This window comes from Balaenoptera physalus (genome assembly GCF_965194825.1).
Source record: "Balaenoptera physalus genome assembly, chromosome: 8".
NCBI classification, from domain to species: Eukaryota; Metazoa; Chordata; class Mammalia; order Artiodactyla; family Balaenopteridae; genus Balaenoptera; species Balaenoptera physalus.
The window spans coordinates 90,337,313-90,359,630 of record NC_138887.1 but is presented as its reverse complement, the minus strand read 5'-3'; the positions used below and the strand labels follow the sequence as shown (position 1 = coordinate 90,359,630).

The 22,318-nt window shown below is 37.1% G+C and overlaps 1 protein-coding gene and 1 pseudogene across 5 annotated transcripts in view; one reads left to right on the top strand and one right to left on the bottom strand.

Annotated features, from left to right (window-relative positions):
* The window catches only part of TFEC (transcription factor EC), a 688,992-nt gene that overhangs the window by 327,221 nt on the left and 339,453 nt on the right, over positions 1–22,318 (top strand). The gene's annotated exons all lie outside the window — the stretch shown is intronic.
* The window catches only part of LOC309666487 (zinc finger and SCAN domain-containing protein 5B-like), a 40,108-nt pseudogene continuing 18,102 nt past the window's right edge, over positions 313–22,318 (bottom strand). Inside the window, exon 2 of the transcript in view lies at positions 313–14,109. The product of the transcript in view is annotated as a zinc finger and SCAN domain-containing protein 5B-like (transcript). The remainder of the gene's footprint in view (positions 14,110–22,318) is intronic.

The following is a 22,318-nucleotide window of genomic DNA, read 5'->3' as shown; positions in this document are numbered from 1 at the left end:
TTTGTATACATAGATGGGTTCATAAGAACTGGAAAAAATCAGATGTGCTATTTCCATTGCTAAATGTAAAGAATTTCACACTGTCTCTTCTACTCCTCTTGGAACTTGCTATGGATTTCAAATATAAGGAAGGTACTTTCTCTTCTCTGATGAATAATTTTGGGGGAAAAATCATTTTATTTTCTATTTAGCTTATAGACATGAATACAGATATGTTGAAAAGCTTACCTTCTTTAAACATAGAATATAGATTTCTTTCAAATACCATGGAATATTTATTTATTTATTATTTAATTTATTTAATTAATTAATTTATTTATTTTTTAATGCTATTCTTGTCTGCTTACATTCTTTTTATGTATGTATGTATGTATGTATGGCTGTGTTGGGTCTTCGTTTCTGTGCAAGGGCTTTCTCTAGTTGTGGCAAGCGGGGGCCACTCCTCATCGCGGTGCGCAGGCCTCTCACTATCGCGGCCTCTCGTTGCCGAGCACAGGCTCCAGACGCGCAGGCTCAGTAATTGTGGCTCACGGGCCGAGTTGCACCGCGGCATGTGGGATCTTCCCAGACCAGGGCTCGAACCCGTGTCCCCTGCATTGGCAGGCAGATTCTCAACCACTGCGCCACCAGGGAAGCCCGGAATATTTATTTTAAAAAATGCCTAACATCATTTTTAAGGTAACAAAGAAAATTCAAAATATTCCTAAGGGTAGGAATTACTCAGGCTATATCCTCTTCTCTGAAAGCTCAATTTAGTTAGGTAAATGCTAAAATTAAAAGAAAACAGTGGGCGTGATTTATATTGGCATGTTTGTTTACCTTAAAGGTAATAAACTTTTATATGCTGTGTAACATAGCCTTGAAAAGCAATTTGTAAAAATTTGTTAAAAATAGAAAAGAAGCTCTAAAGGAAAAAACAGGCATGCTTTTACATAAATTACTGTCCCCAGTAGATTAAGAAGGCTAAGGAAAATGAATATAACTTTTCTTTAATAAATTTGGCTCGTTAGGGTTTGATATAAAGCAATTTTATTTTTTTTCCATAGTTCCTTCAAGCTCAAGCTCGATTAAGTTTTTCCCCACTGATGAATGACAGCTCAGGTGGGTCACTCAGCCACAAGGAAAATCACAATTCAATAATTAAAATGCCCAGTCCAAGGCAGTAATCAGAACTCCAGATTTCATTTAAGGTGAAGCTTTCTCCCTTTCCCCAGACATGGGGAGAGGGAGGTGGAGGGTGGAGGTTGGTCTGGGAGGGATGGTCCACCCCCCACAGACTTTCTCTGTTGGGGTCTCTTTGCATCTCCAGGCATTTCTCTTGAGTGGGGGCCTTTTAAAGCTTCCCAAGCGGTAGCTCCCTCCCAGGCAACTACTTGCCTCTTGAGAAACTCAGGTATCCTTTCCCTGTTCCTTGGAAAGTATGGCTTGTGCCCAGTCCTCTGACAAAAAAGACAGCTCCAGACACTAAAAATCTCTAGGGAAGCCTCAGACACCCCTTCCTCTAAAGGACATGCCAACTAGGGACTTGGGATGATTCCCTCAGAACCCTTCTTACCTGACTGAGGTGATGGGAAAGCTCTTCTTCATAGTTAGGGGAAGGGGTGGGGGAGTGTTGTAGGGACACAGTGATTTAACCGCGTCTCCAGCTTCTTGATTCATCACACTTGTGTTTATTTGGTGTCAGGTGGGGGGATACAAGTGAATCTTCTCTTTAATTAAACCCTTTGACACTTCATTCTTCAGTCACTGAAGGTATATGATCACCAGGGAATAATTCACCTTTTGTGGGGTCTGAATCTGGTACAGTTTTGTGGGGAGGTTAAGAAAAAGAATACAAAAGAACAAATGCAAAATTAAGAATTAATGTGAATGTTTACTAAAGTGAAAAGAAATCAGAACTTATTATCAATTTTAAAAAGCTTACAAACACCCTCAACCTCACAAAATAAAAAGTAACCTTTTTATTGATGAACTGCCTGACACCTCTCTAAAATACCTTTTTCTCTAACATTTTTCACTGTATATTCTTTGCTCTCCTCTTCATATGCCAATCATTTGGAAATAGATCTGTTTTCAATAGATATATTAGGAAGGTATTTCAATTTTCTCTTGGCATGGTTAACTAAAATTTGTTTTTTTATTATAATTTTAAGAGTTTCTTCCACCTTTACACTTCTTTATTGGAGGAGCAGGTAATTTTTGAAATTCTTGAAAAATTTCAGAAAACCACTATTAAATTTCTTTCATATATGAGCTGTGAGATTTCAGGGTGTTTCCAGAGTTCTGGTAGAGCACTTAATATTAAATACTTTTTTAATAAACATTATTCATATCTGAGGAGAGACCTGTGCATGTGAAGGGGCCCAGAAGCTTAATCTTCATTAATTTGCAGTAAATTCACTGTGACCTGGTAATCTTGGAAGAACTGGTTTGGCTTGTATCATCTAGGTCATCCAATCCCTTGATTTAGGATACAAGAACTCTCAGCACCTTATGTATTGTTCTTAGCTTTTAGGACCTCAACTGAAACAGAGACTTTAAATGGTATTACATAATAATGTATGACATAATAATGTATAGGATCTGAATAAGAGGACTATGTTAGTTTAAAAGACTAAATCAATCTCTGTACTCTATAGACAGAGAATAAATATCTCACCTTTCAAACATGGGACTTATAAGACATTGTGAGGGTCACAGCCTCTGCCAATAATGCAATGAACTTAGAAATTCATTATATAGGGATATTAGAAAAGGTCAACCACTCATACACTGAAAACTATTTTTCTCCATAAGTCTAGGGCCATAAAGGAAATAAAAATTTATAATTACTCAGGAAATAGTATTAATGAAATCACTGCATATAAAGGTCTATTGTAACTAAAAGCAAATTGAAAGTATTATATTTGTTATTAAATAAGAAGGATCAAAATAAATAAACTATACATTAATTAATGAATTAATCAGTAATGACTACCTCTCACAAGGATTTGCTTTGTTTTCTACATACACATAAGCTTTGATGTCTAGGCACTTAAAGGAATAATGTAATCAAGCATGCATTAGCCTATTTATGTGGCAATACTGGTTTAGACAAGAAGACTAAGCAGAAAGTTAGGAGAAACTATCAGGGGAAATGTTTGTATTTTGAACTTATTTTATTGGACATCTCTTGTTCACTACAGTTAGAGAAGGAAATGTGTGGGCCCTTGGAAACATGACATAAAACTTCCCATGAAAATGTTTACAATACTTTTTGATAAAAACTTCAAGTAATATTGTTATAAGAATATTGATTTCCTGTGGTTATGATGCTTTTTCTTTCTGGGTTTTAATTTAAACCAGAGATAAGATTGAAGCAGACATATTGGCTATATTTTGTTTTTCTATTTTTGCTTTGCATGTATTTTTATAATGCTTTCTTATTGTTTTATAATCTTACACAGAGGTCTTGGATGGGTTTGCTTGCTCAGAGAAAAAATTATGTCAAATGTAGATCTCTCAAGAGTATGATTTATTTTATTTTGGGGGACTTTGTTAGCTCATCACAAAAATGTTTTCAAGAATAATGACACTTTCTTTTAAATTTAGACACATTGTGAAAACACTGAAATAATTGTGTTCAGAAAAAGTGTTATGCAAAAATTAGATTATTTAACAATACCCCCCTAACTTCATCCAAACCAGAAAATAGTGATTCATGGGTTTTGAAAAGTTCTCATACATAGTTGGTGGAAGTGAAAATTGGTACAATCTTTGTGTAGTTGCCAGGATTTCTCCACCAAAATATGGAACACATTTGATAAGAATTCTTTGAGGGGCACTGATGTGCTCGTGCGGAAGGCTGCAGTGGGGTCCCGAGGCCCCGGGTGCAGGCAGGCTTTTCTGCAGGGCGAGAAGTTGGTCAGAACTGTCCCTTCCTGCGCTACTTCGCGACGCTTTGCTTTTCTTTGTTCCACATTGTCTGGCGTGTTTTGTCATCTCCCTCTTCCGGACTCAAGTTGTAACCACTATCACACGACTTCGTAGCTCCCTCATCCGCTCCTCATCTAGCCCCACTGGGGTCCCAGTTGTATTCCAGCAGTTCATAAATTCTTTAAGTAATCCGTGGACAAGCCTGCAAAAGGAAAAAAAGGATCTGTACCAAAATACTGACTTCTCATAGTTGGCAGGATTCAAACCTGCATGGAGAGACCCCATTGGATTTCTACTCCATCGCCTTAACCACCAGGCCACAACTACTGCTGATATTAACTTTGGAAATGGGATCTATGTAGAGTCTGCACACAAGTATCTACTCCAGTAACAGCCATGTGGCTGACAGGGTCTTGGTGCTCTGGTCGGGTGTCAGGTCTGTGCCTCTGAGGTGGGAGATCCGAGTTCGGGACATTGGTCCACCAGAGACCTCCCAGCTCCACGTAATATCAAATGGTGATAGCTCTCCCAGAGATCTCCATCTCAACGCTAAGACCCAGCCCCACTCAACGACCAGCAAGCTACAGTGCTGGACACCCTATGCCAAACAACAAGCAAGACAGGAACACAGCCCTACCCATTAGCACAGAGGCTGCCTAAAATTATAATAAGGTCACAGACACCCCAAAACACACCACTGGATGTGGTTCTGCCCGCCAGAAAGACAAGATCCAGCCTCATCCACCAGGACACAGGCAATAGTCCCCTCCACCAGGAGGCCTACACAACCCACTGAATCAACCTTACCCACTGGGGGCAGACACCAAAAACAACTGGAACTATGAATGTGCAACCTGCAAAGAGGAGACCCCCAAAACAGTAAGTTAAGCAAAATGAGAAGACAGAGAAATATGCAGCAGATGAGGAGCAAGGTAAAAGCCCACCAGACCAAACAAATGAAGAGGAACTAGGCAGTCTACCTGAAAAAGAATTCAGAGTAATGATACTAAAGTTGATCCAAAATCTTGGAAACGGAATGGAGAAAACACAAGAAACGTTTAACAAGGACCTAGAAGAACTAAAGAGCAAACAAACAATGATGAAAAACACAAGAAATGAAATTACAAATTCTCTAGAAGGAATCAATAGCAGAATAACTGAGGCAGAAGAAAGGATAAGTGACATGGAAGATAAGAGTGGAAAAAACTACTGCAGAGCAGAATAAAGAAAAAGGAATGAAAAGAATTAAAAACAGTCTCAGAGATATCTGGGACAATATTAAACACACCAACATTCGATTATAGGGATCCCAGAAGAAGAAAAGAAAAAGAAAGGGACTCAGAAAATATTTGAAGTGATTATAGTTGAAAACTTCCCTAATATGGGAAAGGAAATAGTTAATCAAGTCCAGAAAGCATAGCGAGTCCCATACAGGATAAATCCAAAGAGAAACATGCCATGATACATATTAGTCAAACAATCAAAAATTAAATACAAAGAAAAAATATTAATAGCAGCAAGGGTAAAACAACAAATAACATACAAGGGAATCCTCATATGGTTAACAGCTGATCTTTCAGTAGAACCTCTGCAAGCTAAAAGGGAGTGGCAGGACATATTTAAAGTGATGAAAGGGAAAAACCTACAACCAAGATTACTCTACTCATCAAGGATCTCATTCAGATTCGACGGAGAAATTAAAACCTTTACAGACAAGCAAAAGCTAAGAAAATTCAGCACCACCAAACCAGCTTTACAACAAATGCTAAAGGAACTTCTTTAGGCAGGAAACACAAGAGAAGGAAAAGACCTACAATAACAAACCCAAAACAATTAAGAAAATGGTAATAGGAACATGCATATTGATAATTACCTTACATGTAAATGGATTAAATGCTCCAACCAAAAGACATAGGCTGGCTGAATGGATACAAAAACAAGACCCATATAATGCTGTCTACAAGAGACCCACTTCAGACCTAGGGACACATACAGACTGAAAGTCAGGGGATGAAAAAAGATATTCTGTTCAAATGGAAATCAAAAGAAAGCTGGAGTAGAAATTCTCATATTAGACAAAATAGACTTTAAAACAAAGACTATTACAAGAGACAAAGAAGGACACTACATAATGATCAAGGGATCAATCCAAGAAGAAGATATAACAATTGTAAATATTTATGCACCCAACATAGGAGCACCTCAGTACATAAGGCAAATGCTAACAGCCATAAAAGGGGAAATCGACAGTAGCACAATCATAGTAGGGGACTTTAACACCCCACTTTCACCAATGGACACATCATCCAAAATGAAAATAAATAAGGAAATGGAAGCTTTAAATGATACATTAAACAATAAGGACTTAATTGATCTTTATATGACATTCCATACAAAAACAACAGAATACACATTCTTCTCAAGTGCTCATGGAAGATTCTCCAGGATAGATCATATCTTAGATCACAAATCAAGCCTTGGTAAATTTAAGAAAATTAAAATCGTATCAAGTATCTTTTCCGAGCATAACGCTATGAGACTAGAAATCAATTACAGGGAAAAGTCTGTAAAAAATACAAACACATGAAGGCTAAACAACACACTACTTAATAACCAGGAGATCACTGAAGAAATCAAAGAAGAAATCAAAAAATACCTAGAAACAAATGACTATGAAAACACGATGACCGAAAACCTATGGGATGCAGCAAAAGCAGTTCTAAGAGGGAAGTTTATAACAATACAATCCTACCTCAAGTAACAAGAAACATCTCAAATAAACAACCTAACCTTACACCTAAAAAATTAGAGAAAGAAGAACAAAAAACCCCAAAGTTAGCAGAAGGACAGAAATCATAAAGATCAGATCAGAAAAAAAATGAAAAAGAAATGAAGGAAACAATAGCAAAGATCAATAAAACTAAAAGCTTGTTCTTTGAGAAGATGAGCAAAATTGATAAACCATTAGCCAGACTCATGAACAAAAAAAGGGAGAAGACTCAAATCAATAGAATTAGAAATGAAAAAGGAGAAGTAACCACTGACACTGCAGAAATACAAAGGATCATGAGAGATTACCACAAGCAACTCTATGCCAATAAAATGGACAACCTGGAAAAAATGGACAAATTCTTAGAAAAGCACAACCTTCCGAGACTGAACCAGGAATAAATAGAAAATATAAACAGATCAATCACAAGCACTGAAATTGAGACTGTGGTTAAAAATCTTCCAACAAACAAAAGCCCAGGACCAGATGGCTTCACAGGTGAATTCTATCAAACATTTAGAGAACAGCTAACACCTATCCTTCTCAAACTCTTCCAAAATATAGCAGAGGGAGGAACACTCCCAAACTCATTCTATGAGGCCATCATCACCTTGATACCAAAACCAGACAAAGATGTTACCAAAAAAGAAAATTACAGACCAATATCACTGATGAATATAGATGCAAAAATCCTCAACAAAATACTAGCAAACAGAATCCAACAGCACATTAAAAGGATCATACACCATGTTCAAGTGGGGTTTATCCCAGGAATGCAAGGATTCTTCAATATACGCAAATCAATCAATGTGATACAGCATATTAACAAATTGAAGGATAAAAACCATATAATCATCTCAATAGATGCGGAAAAAGCTTTCGACAAAATTCAACACCCATTTATGATAAAAACCCTCCAGAAAGTAGGCACAGAGGGAGCTTACCTCAACATAATAAAGGCCATATATGACAAACCCACAGCCAACATCATCCTCAATGGTGAAAAACTAAAACCATTTCCAGTAAGATCAGGAACAAGACAAGGTTGCCCACTCTCACCACAATTATTCAACATAGTTTTGGAAGTTTTAGCCACAGCAATCAGAGAAGAAAAAGAAATAAAAGGAATCCAAATCAGAAAAGAAGAAGTAAATCTGTCACTGTTTGCAGGTGACATGATATTATACATAGAGAATCCTAAAGATGCTACCAGAAAACTACTAGAGCTAATCAATGAATTTGGTAAAGTAGCAGGATACAAAATTAATGCACAGAAATCTCTTGCATTCCTATACACTAATGATGAAAAATCTGAAAGAGAAATTAAGGAAACACTCCCATTTACCATTGCAACAAAAAGATTAAAATATCTAGGAATAAACCTACCTAAGGAGACAAAAGACCTGTATGCAGAAACCATAAGACACTGATGAAAGAAATTAAAGATGATGCAAACAGATGGAGAGATATACCACGTTCTTGGATTGGAAGAATCTATATTGTGAAAATGACTAAACTACCCAAAGCAATCTACAGATTCAATGCAATCCGTATCAAACTACCAATGACATTTTCCACAGAACTAGAACAAAAAATTTCACACTTTGTATGGAAACACAAAAGACCCCGAATAGCCAAAACAATCTTGAGAAAGAAAAACTGAGCTGGAGGAATCAGACTCCTGGACTTCAGATTATACTACAAAGCTACAGTCATCAGGACAGTATAGTACTGGCACAAAAACAGAAATATAGATCAATGGAACAGGATAGAAACCCCAGAGATAAACCCACGCACATATGGTCACCTTATCTTTGATAAAGGAAGCAAGAATATAGCCTCTTCAATAAGTGGTGCTGGGAAAGGTGGACAGCTACATGTAAAAGAATGAAATTAGAACACTCCCTAACACCATACACAAAAGTAAACTCAAAATGGATTAAAGACCTAAATGTAAGGCCAGACACTATAAAACTCTTAGAGGAAAACATAGGCAGAAAACTCTATGACATAAATCACAGCAAGATCCTTTTTGACCCACCTCCTAGAGACATGGAAATAAAAACAAAAATAAACAAATGGGACCTAATGAAACTTAAAAGCTTTTGCACAGCAAAGGAAACCATAACGAAGACAAAAAGACAACCCTCAGAGTGGGAGAAAATATTTGCAAATGAAGCAACTGACAAAGGATTAATCTCCAAAATTTACAAGCAGCTTATGCAGCTCAATATCAAAAAAAAAAAACCCAAACCAAAAATGGGCAGAAGACCTAAATAGACATTTCTCCAAAGAAAATATACAGATTGCCAACAAACACATGAAAGAATGCTCGATATCACTAATCATTAGAGAAATGCAAATCAAAACTACAATGAGGTATCACCTCACACCAGTCAGAATGGCCATCATCAAAAAATCTACATAGCATAAATGCTGGAGAGGGTGTGGAGAAAAGGGAACCCTCTTGCACTGTTGGTGGGAGTGTAAATTGATACAGCCACTATGGAGAACAGTATGGAGGCTCCTTAAAAAACTAAAAATAGAACTACCATATGACCCAGCAATCCCACTACTGGGCATATACCCTGAGAAAACTATAATTCAAAAAGAGTCATGTACCACAATATTCATTGCAGCTCTATTTACAATAGCCAGAACAGGGAAGTAACCTAAGTGTCCATCGACTGATGAATGGATAAAGAAGATGTGGCACATATATACAATGGAATATTAGTCAGCCATAAAACGAAATGAAATTGAGTTATTTGTAGTGAGGTGGATGGACCTAGAGTCTGTCATACAGAGTGAAGTAAGTCAGAAAGAGAAAAACAAATACAGTATGCTAACACATAGATATGGAATGTACAAAAAAAAAAGGTTCTGAAGAACCTAGAGACAGGACAGTAATAAAGACGCAGACATAGAGAATGGACTTGAGGACACTGGGAGGGGAAGGGTAAGCTGTGACAAAGTGAGAGAGTGGCATGGGCATATATACACTACCAAATGTAAAATAGATAGCTAGTGGGAAGCAACTGCATAGCACAGGGAGAGCAGCTCAGTGCTTTGTGACCACCTAGAGGGGTGCAATAGGGAGGGTGAGAGGGAGAAGCAAGAGGGAGGAGATATGGGGATATATGTATATGTATAGCTCATTTACTTTGTTATAAAGCAGAAACTAACAGACCATTGTAAAGCAATTATACTCCAATAAAGATGTTAAAAAAAAAAAAAAGAATTCTTTGAGAAAAATAACCACAAGAACAATACACGATATACGACATGAGAAGCTTATTGACATGATACCCAATATACCTTACATATAACCTTAAGTTTAGGCTTTTTCTATGTTTATTCTTCACAAATTTAGGGTGCCTTTACCATAGCCAAAAGATTTATTTCAAATATCTATAAATTCAAGGTTCATTTCTTATTCCCTTAATACTCCATTAGTTTTGCCCATTAGTCTATAAATAATTCATAAAAATTACATGTTCTTTACATTTTAAACCAGATTTTAATAAACCTAGTGCCATTGTTTCCACTGTGCTCAAATAATTATTTACACTTATGTCACAGGAAGTAAACATTAGACCCAAGACCTGGACTTTTGCAAGAAGAACATTTGGAGCCCCTTTCACACAACTAAATTTGAAGTAGTCCAGTAAGAAAAAGCAGAGTATGGTAGATTTTTATCTGAAATCCTGTTTTTCAGATATTCAAGAAATTTTCTATATACATTTAGTTTCAGAGATAATTTATTATTTTAATGTGTTGCTAGTCCTTTCTTAATGCAAATATAACTTTTTTTTGTAAATTTAGCATCCTTTTATAAGAAAAAGAAATTTGGGGGCATACTTATGTTTTTAAAAATTCTTGATTTAACGGTAGCAATCTTGAAAAATAAATCTACAACTATTTCTTATAAACACTTCAAACTCTGAGGAAGATGAAAGCTAAACAAAGAACAATATTCTTTTGAGTCATATATTTATAAAATAGGAACCATAAAGCACTACTGCACAGGCACACACTGCCTGGATTGCAGGTGAGGCTGATTTGAGGCTGGGGTGGTGAACGTGCTCACTGTGCTATTCCCAGAGAGCCTCAGGGCACAGCCCTCCTGACCTGGCCTGGAGGGTGTGAGTGAACCTTGCCTACAAGCCACCAGAGCACAGTGGGAATGAAACTTCCTCCATCTGGACGGCAGAGGTAGAGATGGCTCAGTGAAGAGGGTTCACAGACTATACTTCTCCTAACTAACTTTAAAAAAAAAAAAAAAATGATAAGAAAGTTAGCAGCAGCCTAAGAAGAAAAAGGCAGTCTTCTCTTCATAAATTTGGAAAGTGGCAAGCTGAGAGAGAGGGGAATCCTTTCAAAATATGTCATTCCTTTATGCAAAGCCCTCCAATGGCTTCCCATCTTCCTCAAAGTAAAAGCCCAAGTGTCTTCTGGGGCTCCCACCACCTATCTGACCTCACAGCCAACCAGTCACCTTGGCCTCCTCACTGTGCCTCGGTTATGCCGATCACTTTCCCAGTGCTGGGCTTTTGCATTTAGATATTCTCTGCCTGGAGAGTTCTTCCCCTCAGAGCTCACTTACCACCAACTTTCTTCTGGTTTATGCTCTGTCACCATATCAGAAGTCCTTTCCGACCACCCTATCCAAAACAGCAAGCCCTGTAACTCTCTATTATGCTTCATTTTTCTTCACCGCATTTATACACCCGACTTATGTATGTTTTGTTATTTATTCATTGTTATCTCATTCCCACTAGAAGGTAATCTTCATGAGGCAGAAACTTTGTTAATTTTTTTTTTCACTGATGTAAACCTAAAATGGTGCTCGCCACAGAATTGACACAAAAAAATATGTGTTGAATAAATGAGTAAATTCTGATGTGGCACAGAGTTATAACCCTGTTTCCATTCTGCAGAAACAATACTCAGTTAATATTGTGAATCCACAACATCGTGACATTCTCACCAACTTCTTCCACAGGGAGGGAAGTGGATTGAGGAGGCATCCTTGGAAAGTCAAGAGATAAATACAGGAAACATTTTGAGTGCATAAGCTCTCACTGCAAGATCTCAGCAAAGGCAAGAAGTTGGGCATTTCCAGGAATGTGTACTAAGTGGATAGACCAGAAGAAGGTTGCAGGAGTGAATGCATCCCTGGCTGGGTGCAGGGACCCTGCTAAAGTATCTTTAGTAACAGTATTTCAGGAGGGAAACAAAGTATGTGACTTCATTTAAGCATTTCTTCCTTGGTACCTTCAGTATACAGAAAATAGAAAGAGAGATTCAGATCTCAAAATTCAGATCTTTAAGTGTCATACCAAGAGATAAGGAGAGTGGCTATCGAATAGATTTTACTATACAATATCCACATTGTCATGTTACAAAAGAACAAGATGTAGAAATGTGATCCATCAAACAATAGCTGGATAAATCTACATATAGATGAGGAACAAGGTATGCAAGAGACAAAATAATGCGCTCAGTCTGGAGAAGAAAACCAGAGAATGGAAGACAATTTATGCGAGTGCCTTGAGTTTATTAAAAAAAAAAAAAACCTTGTAAAATTATGAATTCAAAAATAATTATGTAAGATGACATTAAAATAATAAAACAGTAAGATGACATTAAGGGGGAGATTACTACACTAAGTAAGCAAATTGTTAACCACAACACTACTGGACAATTAATAAAATGGAAAAAGCAATATATACAGCTGGAAATCTAAATTCTGGTACAGTGAAAATTTTTATTTAATTAATTTATTTATTTTCAGTAGCTCAGTTTAATGATGGAACATATGGAACATTGAAAACTCATGACTTGCACTCACTGGAAGAAGAATAGCAACATAAACCTAAAAAACTTATAATAAAACAAAGGGCTATAATGAAGCAAAAACAAAAACTTATAGGGAAGATAAGTAATTTTTCAAAGATCCTCATAATTAATATTTATGGAACTCCTATTATGTTCCAGAAACCTCGTTAGGTGCTCAACATGTCATACATCATTTTTACAACCGGTTAATTTCCTTCTTGGAGCAGAATGGACTTGGACCTGATGGTGGAATCATTGGGAAGTCATTTTTAAATGTGTTTTTTCATGGTGTTTAAAAGTTCCCAGCTGACAGAAGGTGCTGTTACACTAGGGACATGTATATGGTTTTAGTCCAGAGTGGGTTTGTCAGTGAATGTTGAGGTTCCCTTTGTGGCTTAAAGCTTTCTCAAAGTCTTCACGTTGGTACGGCTTCTCCTTTGTATGGATCTTCTTGTGAGCAGGCAGGGTAGAGTTGTGGGTGAACTCCTTGGTGCAGAGTTCACAACAGTATGGCTTCTCGCCTGTGTGGATTCACTGGTGAACTCGGAGATCTGAAGGCTGCATGAAAGCTTTGGGGCAGATATTGCATTTAAAGGGTCTCTCGCCTGTGTGTGTCCTCTGGTGAATGACAAACTGAGGTTTATAATGAAATTTTTTGTTTGCACACCCTACATTCATATGGTGTCTGTGGCTTCTTTTCCAATATGATGACCGGTTGGTCCCACGGTGCTTGGTGAAAGAACTGAATTTGACCCAAGTTGTCCTGAGAATTCTCCTTTGTCCAAATATGTGGCTCCTTCTTGAGGCACTTCTTGGGAAATGGAACTGTTGTCCTGTTTTCTTTTGGAACTTCTTAGACTCTTCTGAGAGTCTCTTTTGTGTCCACTCCAAGTCAAAACTTCCCTCTCAGGACCCTTCAGAAGCTGAGGCTCCTGAGATTTAAGTATTCTTGTCTCTTCCCTGTCTTCCATCAGACCCTTCTCCAATTTCTGTTTGAGTTGTAGATCCTCCAGTTTACCTTTTTCAGGAATGGTCTCTGGCAGGAGAATATTCTGTTCCTTCTGTCATCTGAATGTATCTCACTCATAGAAGGTTCAGGCTTCCTGAATAAGTTTCTCCCATTGCCCATGTCACTGATCTCAGCTTCCACCATCTGAACATTTGAATTTTGCAGAAGAAACTTCTCTCCTTGTAAGCTGACTATGGTCTATTTTGGGGTTTCTTGTTATTTCTTAGCGTGTCCTCCAGTTCTTTGCAACTCTCCACACCACTTTCCTTGACTAAGACCTGGAACTCCTGCAACAAGAACATCATAAACTGCTCCATCACCAGCTTATCCATAATCTGCTCGTTGGTGTGAAGATCTGGCCTCAGCCACAGATGGCAGAGCGCACAGTCTCCTCAAATCCTTGAAGGGTCAGATTCCATCAAGCTGGTAAAAGCTCTGAATCTAATGTGCCAAGTCTCAGAGTTGTAGTCTTGCTTTTCAGTGTGTTCCTTGGGATGCTACAGACACTGGTGGCTCTCTGATCCAGGGCTGTCTTGAGGTTTTCTGTGACCCCATGAAAATGTCTGGTCTGTGGCTGTAGTTATTGGAGAATTTTCCAATATAACTCTTAGCAAACTGTTCTATAACTGGTGCCTAATTGAGACCTATCAAAAGGGATTTACCCTGGTTTTCCTTAGTAGCATAATAGATTCACTGTTTATTCAGAAGTCTCCTTTGAATCCTCTTGCCTTCAGCCTCTTTGAGTCTGGGACTGGATCTTAAATTGTTTCTTGAGCTGAAATGTCTCTAGTTATATAGAGTGGTCGAAACTCCTAGCCTCTCTTCCTCATCAGCCCAATGACTAGTTTAAGGCCATGGAAGGAACCATTTTAGATGATCTGAATGGATTAAATTTCCCGTTGAAACTCCACCAAAAGAAAAAATAATTTATTAAATAAATCTATATATTGGTTTTATTGTAGGCTATTTATTATATTATTTATTGTAGACTTTTATTTATTGTATTTAGTGGCTACAAGATTGGTTTTTTCTAGTCTAGTGAATTTTTTATCATATGCCTGCAGTGTTTGAAGGAGGTAAGGGATATAAATCCAAAAGTTTTAACCAAATTGGGTCACCTACTTTTTTTTCCTTTTTACAAATGTAAATGAGTCTTAAAAGATTTTATCTAAAATCAGTTGACAAGGAAAAGTGTGAGAAGAACATATTTTCTGAGTAGGCATTTAGAAAAACAGAGGTTGTACACCATAGAGAAAAAGAATAACATCATATAATTTAGAAATCCTTACTTTTCCTAAATGCCTAAGGCAGCAGTATCTTAACAAGTAAAGAATGTGTGAAGAGTTGGTGGGCTGATATCAAATCAGTAATTTAATCTAGCTCAAACAAAGCTTTAACATAGTAATTCTAAGATGCTGAAAAATAACAAAGAAAGTTTAAAACATCATTAATATTCCTCATGCATCAAAAATTACTTTTCATTTTTCAGTGAAAATGTATGTATAAACACATTTTCTTTATCCACTTCTCTGTCAATGAACATTTTGTTTGTTTTTGTTTTTTGCTAACTTTATTTGGGTAACTTTTTATTGTTTTATGTTTTTCTATTGAGGTATATTTGATTTATAATATTATATTAGTTTCAGATGTATAACAAAGTGATTCAAAATTTTTATAGATTATACTTCATTTAAAGTAATTACAAGATATTTGCTGTATTCCCTGTACCATACAATGTATCCTTATAGCTTATTTATTTTGTACATAGTAGTTTGTATCTCTTAATCCCCTACCCCTGTCTTGCCACTCCCTCCCCCCTTCCCTATCCCCACTGGTAACCATTAGTTTGTTCTTTTTTTTCTTTTTTTTTTAATTAATTAATTAATTTATTTTTGGCTGTGTTGGGTCTTCGTTTCTGTGCGAGGGCTTTCTCTAGTTGCAGCAAGCGGGGGCCACTCTTCATCGCGGTGCGCGGGCCTCTCACTATCGCGGCCTCTCTTGTTGCGGAGCACAAGCTCCAGACGCGCAGGCTCAGTAGTTGTGGCTCATGGGATTAGTTGCTCCGTGGCATGTGGGATCCTCCCAGGCCAGGGCTTGAACCCATGTCCCCTGCATTAGCAGGCAGACTCTCAACCACTGCGCCACCAGGGAAGCCCCATTAGTTTGTTCTTTATGTGAGTCTGTTTCTGTTTTGTTATATTCACTCATTTATTTTATTTTTTAGATTCCACATATAAATGATAACATACAATATTTGTCTTTCTCTGTCTGACTTCATTAAGCATAATACCCTCCAGGTCCATCCATGTTTTTACAAATGGCAAAATTTCATTCCTTTTTATGGCTGAGTAGTATTCCATTGTGTGTGTGTGTGCGTTTGTGTGTGTATACCACATCTTCTTTATCCATGCATCTATTGATGGACACTTAGGTTGCTTCCATATCTTGGCTACTATATATAATGCTGCTATGAACATTGGGGTGCATGTATATTTTCAAATTAATGTTTTTGTTTTCTTCAGATATATACCTAGGAGTGGAATTGCTGGATCATATGGTAGTTCTATTTTTAGTTTTTTGAGAAACCTCCATATTGTTTTCTACAGTGGCTGCACTAATTTACATTCCCACCAACAGTGTACAAGGATTCTCTTTTCTTCATATCCTTGCCAACATTTGTTATTTGTGGTCCTTTTGGTAATAGTCATTCTGAGGTGTGAGGTAATATCTCCTTGTGGTTTTGATTTGCATTTCTCTGATGATTAGCAATGTTGAGCATCTTTTCATGTGCCTGTTGGCCATCTGTATATCTTCCTTGGAAAATGTCTATTCAGGTCTTTTGCCCATGTTTTTAATCAGGTAATTTGTTTTTTTGATATTGAGTTGTATGAGCTGTTTATATATTTTGGCAATTAACCCCTGGTCATATCATTTGCAAATAGTTTCTCCCATTCAGTAGGCTGTCTAAAAGCTTTTAAGTTTAATTAGGTCCCATTTGTTTATTTTTGCTTTTGTTTCCTTTGCCTTAGGAGACAGATCCAAAAAAATATTGCTGCGATTTATGTCAGAGTATTCTGCCTGTTTCTTCTAGGAGTTTTATGGTTTCAGGTCTCACATTTAGGTCTTTAATCCATTTTGAGTTAACTTTTGTAAATTTCATCTTTTTTTTTTTGTATATACATATAGCTGTCCAGTTTTCCCAGCACCACTTATTGAAGAGACTGTCTTTTTCTCATTGTATATTCTTGCCTTCTTTAATTGACCATAAGTGTGTGGGTTTATTTCTGTGCTCTCTATTCTGTTCCATTGAGCTATGTGTCTGTTTTTGTGCCAGTACTGTACTATTTTGATGACTGTAGCTTTGTAATATAGTCTGAAGTCAGGGCACATGATACCTCCAGCTCTGTTCTTCTTTCTCAAAATTGTTTTGGCTATTTGGGGTCTTCTTTGTTTCCATATAAATTTAAAATTACTTTTTCTAGTTCTGTGAAAAATGCCTTTGGTATTTTGATAGGGATTGCATTGAATCTGCAGATTGCCTTGGGTAGTATTGTTATTTTAAGAGTATTAATTCTTCCAATCCAGGAACACGGTATATCTTTCCATCTGTTTGTTTTGTCTTCAATTTCTTTTATCAGTGTCTTATAGTTTTCTGAGTACAGATCTTTTACCTCCGTAGTTAGATTTATTCCTAGGTATTTTATTATTTTTGATGCAATTGTGAATGGAATTGTTTCCTTAATTTTTCTTCCTGATCGTTCATTGTTACAGTATAGAAATGCAACAGATTTCTGTATATTAATTTTGTATCCTGCAACTTTGCTGAATTCATTGATGAGCTCTAGTAGTTTTTTGGTGGCATCTTAACTGAGTAAGCAAATTGTTAACTACAACACTACTGTACAATAAATAAAATGGAAAAGACCATATACATACAGCTTGAAATCTAAATTCTGGCACAGTGGGAAAATTTTAGGTAACCACAGTGCCCACAGGGATTAAAATAATTAGAGAAATGATGATAGATATAGAGGGTGAACAAATAAAATTCAATATAAGAATTCTAGGTGTCCCTAAAATAGCAATGCCAACAAAAGACATATAAAGTTATTTAAAATACATAATAGAGGAAATTTCCTCTGAAATGAAGCATAAAGTCTGCAGATCATGAAAAAATAATAAAGAACAATCAATACTTAGATAAATGGTATTGAAATAATTGAACTTTAAGAAAGAAAATAATTCTTCACACACTTAGAAAACAAAGAAAGTTACTCATGAGAGCAGGAATTAAGACAGCTTTTGTCTTGTCTCTAGTAGTATTCAATGTCAGGAGACAGAGGAATAATGTCTGCAGAATTTTGAAGTCAGAGATTTTTTTTTTTTTTTTAAAGAAATTCACGGTCTTTTATTTATTTATTTATTTATTTATGACTGTGTTGGGTCTTCGTTTCTCTGCGAGGGCTTTCTCTAATTGTGGCAAGTGGGGACCACTCTTCATCGCGGTGCGCGGGCCTCTCACCATCGCGGCCTCTCTTGTTGTGGAGCACAGGCTCCAGACGCGCAGGCTCAGTAGTTGTGGCTCACGGGCCCAGCTGCTCCGTGGCATGTGGGATCCTCCCAGACCAGGGCTCAAACCCGTGTCCCCTGCATTGGCAGGCAGACTCTCAACCACTGCGCCACCAGGGAAGCCCCGAAGTCAGAGATTTTAACCAGAAATATTATACCATGCGAAAATATTATTTATTTATAAAAGTCACAGGCAAATTTTCAAACATAGGAGAATGCAGGGAATATAGAATCTATGAGTCCTTCTGGAAAACCCTATTTGATAGCAACTTTTTTTCAGCCTTATTAAGGTGTAATTGATAAATAAAATAATAAGATATTTAAATAGTATGTCATGATGATTTGATATACAGATACATTGTGAAAGGATTCCTCCCATCTAGTTAATTAATACATCCATAACCTCACATATTTATCTTTGTGGGTGGGGGGGTTGGTAAGAACATTTGAGTTCTACTTTCTTAGCAAATTTCAATTATACAATACATTATTATCAACTGTAGTTACTAGTTATACATTAGATCTTCAGACCTTATTCACTAATATCAACCTTTAATGAAGTTGAAAGTTATTTCTTTTAAAACAATATAATCTGTTTCTCGAAAGAAAGATCACAAAGAAGCCTGCTTCAAACCCAGATACCAGGTATCTGTAATTGCAGCATCAGTGAAATTGGAATAGCTGGATTCTGTTCTTAGTACCACTATTGATGAGTTGTGTTATCTTGGAAGGTTGTTCAGCTTCTATGTGACTCAAGGGGGGGCATGAGTCAGCTGATTTCTACAGATATCTTTAAAACCTAAATTTCTGTGAAATAACTAGAAAGCTTGTTGTTTTATACATTGTAGCAAAAGGTTTGCTAATGTAGCAGTCTAAAAACTGGTTGTACTAATTTTGAGGGGTTTTCAACATTATTTGTGGAATCAAGTTTTGAAAAACCATCCAGATTTAAGGTGCTGGGGGCATTCATTACAAGACAGAAGGTACTATATCTTAATTTTAATTTGGATAGCTCTTACTTTCTAAATTTATAAAATACTCATACTGAGGAAACAAAACAAAACAAAAAAACAACTAAAATAACAACAACCTGGAAAATACAAAGCAGTCATTTGGGAAAATGGTTCTCAGACAATTTTGTCTGTAACTTTTCTTAAGTATTTGTGTAATTATTTCCCTTTTCCCTACATTTTTGTTTTCCTTTTTTATTCACCTCCCTCCAAGATCACAGCCGGGACTACTCTTATATAAAGAAAGAGAAGGCACAGTTCATGCTTCCATTACCATGGATTCTTGACTTTTATAGATCTCAACAGAAATGGAGATGGGAGGCCGAAGAGGCCGAGGAGGCCAGTCTGCCCCTCCGCCTGACCTCAACGCTGCCACCACCAGCCACACCTTCGAGGTCAGCCCCATGGGTCTCCATCACCCACTCAGAACTAGGCTCTAATCCCCTTATATATCAGAACTCCAGTTGGAGGGACTCTGAATTAGCCTAACCGCAGATCCACAATTAGAGATCTCTTAACTGGGAGGGAAGTGAGAACAAAATCAATGTCTCCATTCTTCACATGTTTTTTTATAGGTATCTTATTTACTATAGTGACCATGCTCAGTACTGAGATTTTCACCACTTTAAATAACTAACCACTTCTCACCACCTAAAATTAAGCTAACAAAGTGAAAGAAAACAAACCCAACATTTGGTAAATACCTTTTTGAATACCTATTATGTACCAGATATTTTCAAATATACCTTATTTTGCTTTCTCAACAATTTGTCTCCTTGTTTATAGTTGGGGAAATTGAGACTAAGAAAGGTTTGATGACTTGCCTAAGGACACTCAGCTTGTAAATGAGAGAGTCATAATTTGAACCCCAAACCTCCTCATTTCAATTTCAGCTGTTTTCAACTCTATGGAAGCTGCCCTGGAAAAGACCATCAAATGCATGTCTCTCAGCCCTGTCTGCTGAAGAAGCATTGTCACCTGGAAAACTTAGCACATATATCAACACCTTAGCCTCATCACAGAGAACCTAATTTAATTGGTTGGGGTAGTAGGAGACAGACAAAGGTATTCTTAACCTCCCCCCCAACACTGCCAAGTGTAATATGTAACCAGAGTGATCCATTGTTTCTTATATTTACCAAGTTCAGTTGCTTTCAAAAGAAGTACGTCTTGAATTGTTGGGGGAGGGGTATATAGTTAGATCAGTAGTATGGTAAGCACTGCTATTTCCTAGGCTGGCATGATTTACTCAAGGCCACTACTTGTTAAAACTCTGACATTTCTTTTATAGCTTGACCAGCACACATTCCTGTATTGTTGTTTTGGAGCTCCCACACAACTCATTAATTACTGGAATAATGCCCCAGAAACAAACTTTAACACATTATATTAATCATTTCATTTTAATTCAGAAATACTTTACTCTGAATTTTTAAGGAACAGAAAACAAAACTGACCATCTAAATCCCAATCCAGCACCAGGGTTCAGCTTTCTACAGCAAACGTGATTAGACAAATCTCCACAGGTTAGGATCACCAGAGAGTTGGCCAAAGTGAGAAACAAACCCCCAGCAATAAGGACGGGGCTGAGAGCATGGGCCCTGTGTTGTAAGGACTATCACCATTATACAAGGAGAGCCTTGGAAGAGGAGTTCACCCAGGCTTCCGGATGCTCCAGAATCAAGAACGAGCCGGAACAAAGCCACACTCTATGAGTCATATTGATTCAGACTTCTGAGCCAATCAGAAAGTTGTGCCTAGAGTGTTTATATTATTAGATGAGAGAAAGTCTCATGGATCATCTAATAAAAATCTGCCATTTTACTGATGAGGATAATGAAGATCAGACATAAAAAGTGACTTGCACGAGGTGCAGACTAGATAGAATCCAGGATTCTGGTCTCCAAATCTGTTCAACTGTCACCAGCCCATGCCATGCCAACCCCTAGCATTCTGTTTGCACACAAACACGTCTTCTGTTTGCTCCTAGTATTCAAGTTTTCTTTTTTCCACCTTTTTAAATAGGTTTCTTCATCTCTTGATTCCTTAGGTATGGAATCCTAAGTCCCACACACTGAGGAGTCAGCTACATTGAATAAAAATATGGCCATGGACTGACTGGCCAAATCTACTCTTACCCGAGCTCCCACGGTGAATGACCTTGCTGGGTTTTACTCCCACTTTTTTTCCAGGGAGATCAGCATCACCTCAGCTACTTCAAAGCAGATCTAACATTCCAGCCAAGGGAATGACTGTTTCTTCTGGGCGTGTTTCTGTGAGCACGGCTTGTTGTTTTCAGCAACCTCCCTATGAGTTTCTGGAGTATGAAGACAGCTTTCTTCTGAAGAAACCACTGGCCTACATATTTCTATTAAAAAAAGAGGGGTGCTGGGAATGCTGTAACAAGCAATATAAAGTCTCAGACAGTTTCCTAGTTAGCTTTCTGCCTGAACTTTATCTGCCTGTCTGAAAAGTGTGGTGTAATTTTGTGAGCCAGCTAAATAAATTGAAGAAATTAACAAATAAGTATATAGAAGAATAGGCATTAAACTATAAACCCAATGCTTTGGTAATGAGCTCTTTCTGTCATATAACTTTCTTCAAAAATATTTTTTCCTAACCACTTGTACTTCTGCATTTCTAACGCTCCTGCCTCTTCTTAAACCCAGTCACTCCCTGTTCCTTCTCTCCTTTCCCTCCTCCCTCTCCCCATTGCCCACACTTCCTTCTTTAACCATTCAAATGAAAGAGCAGTTTTAATTGTTGAATCATACTGATGTTGGGTTGCTATCGGTTAACAAGCCATAAGCAACTTTTAGGTCTAAATTTTATTTTGACTTTTTGCTCAAATTTCCTCATGGTGGTAGAGCATTTTTGTAATATTAAGAATAAATGTAGAAAAAGAATGGGTATGTGTGTATATATGTGTGTATGAGAGAGAGAGACAGACAGACAGAGACAGAGGAGACAAGGGCAGAAACAGGTTTCAGATGAATGTTATTTTATATTATTTGGCCGTATTAAAAACAGAATAAAACTCAAAGGACATTAGCAGTATCAAAGCTGTGTAATACTTTAAGTGAGGTGTGAAGAAGGTAGCAAAAGATAATGAAAATAAATTTTAAAATCATATAATTACTCTATATCACAGTGATTCTTTTGTTTGTACTAACCTTTGTAGTTACATTTTAATGTGAATGATTT